The following is a 1847-nucleotide window of genomic DNA, read 5'->3' on the forward strand; positions in this document are numbered from 1 at the left end:
TAATAGATACGTATAGAGATTGTCTGCCAGAGAGTAAACACTCTAAGAGCTAGCTATATTTATCAATCCTCACAAATATTGTTGAAGTTGTATTTAATAAGTCTAGATCTCCATCGTATTCTCAATTATTTCCACCACACATATAAGTATCTTCTTTCTACTGCCAAGTAGGCAGCATTTTAGATTACTTTTCCTACCTGGACTACTCACATTCTAAATCATTTTTCCAGAAATAGAGTATGTGTACTCACTAGAGGAAGTGTGCAGGATAAACCTCTGAAGTTTCTAAAGATAATTTTAAATTTTATATTTACTTCATGGTTAAAAAGTAAACATTTTCTTTGGAAAATGAAGACCTTAATATTCGACCAAGGATTGTGACCCTGCTGACCACAAGAATCAGGAGAACTCCAATTAGCGAAGGAACACAAGGAAAAGGTGTCCTGAGTGGAAGTCTCTTGCCAATAAAGGGGTTTAATAATGAGACTGATAGAGGAATGCATACATGATCAAAAGAATTTACATATCGTGTCAACTATTTTTTAAGACCATGATCCAAAATTGAAGGATGGCTTTCAAATTTTCCCCATCACTAGGTGAAAGTGCAAACACAGTCTCCTGCTAACAGAAGAAATGCAGTTTTGTTTACCACCTTTGTTAAAATTTCAGAGGTTAGCAATTCTGTAGTGCAAGGGATAAGCCTCACCAAGAGAACACCACCTTCTTGATGATGGTATCTCCCCTGCCAGCAAGTATCAAAGTAAATATTGACTGAAAAGGGTATTGATCCTACAAGTAATAGAGTATGGAGGGGAAAAGGCCAGACTGACACTTCTACTCCTGACATGAGTTCTACCCCAGCCTCATTATTGTTCTTGTTTCTTGGCACTAAGTCATGTCTGACTCTTTGAGGTCCCATGGACTGCAGCATGCCAGCCTTCTCTGTCCTCCACTGTCCCCCAGAGTTTCCTAAAATTCATGTCTAGTGAGTAGATCATGCTATCTAACCATCTTATCCTCTGTTTCCCTCTTCTTGTGCCTTCAATCTTTCTCAGTATTATGATCTTTTCCAAAGATGGTCATCTGAATTAAATTGGCCCATTTATGTCCATTTTAATTCACCAAGAAAAATAAATTTTAGTTCATTTTAGTTCACAAAGGAGAAGAAATGCAAAAAGGAAAATGATTGGCCAAGGAAGCTTTACAAACCGTTGACCATTATATCCACTACTACAAAAGGGCAAGACTCCCTTTGAAGAATTGCAGCAGCCCTCATAGTCAACAAGAGTCCATAACGTGGTACTTGAGTGCAACCTCAAAAATGATCTCGGTTCATTTCCAAGACAAATCATTCAACATCACAGTAATCCAAGTCTATGCCCCAGCCACTGATTCTGAAAAAGATGAAGTTGACTGATTCTATGAAGACCTACAACACCAAAAAAAAAGATGTCCTTTTCATTATATGAGACTGGAATTCAAATGTAGGAATTCAAGAGATACCCAGAATAATAGGCAAGTTAGACCTTGGAGTATAAAATGAAATGGGGAAAAGGCTAATCGTTTTGTCAGGAGAATATGCTAGTCATATAAGCACTCTTTTCTAACAATCCAAATGATTACTGTACACATGGACATCACTAGCAGGTCGATACTGAAATCAGATTGATTATGATCTTTGCAGCTGAAGAAACAGAGATCTATCCCATGTCTCTCTTTAGTTTATTTATTTATATTACTAAAAGCTTCTTTCACATCATCACAGAAATTTTCCAAACAAATTTTTAAATAAAATTTTGCATATAGGTAGAAAAGAATATAAAATAAATGTATGAAGTAGTGTCAAC

The 1847-nt window shown here is 36.3% G+C and overlaps 1 non-coding gene across 1 annotated transcript; it reads right to left on the reverse strand.

Moving 5' to 3' along the window:
* Positions 1 to 593: 593 nt before the first annotated feature.
* Positions 594 to 756, reverse strand: LOC138438523 (U1 spliceosomal RNA). Its single transcript, XR_011256445.1, has one exon. It is a non-coding gene; the product is annotated as a U1 spliceosomal RNA (small nuclear RNA).
* Positions 757 to 1847: the final 1091 nt, after the last annotated feature.

Source organism: Ovis canadensis, chromosome 3 (assembly GCF_042477335.2).
Source record: "Ovis canadensis isolate MfBH-ARS-UI-01 breed Bighorn chromosome 3, ARS-UI_OviCan_v2, whole genome shotgun sequence".
Taxonomy (NCBI): Eukaryota; Metazoa; Chordata; class Mammalia; order Artiodactyla; family Bovidae; genus Ovis; species Ovis canadensis.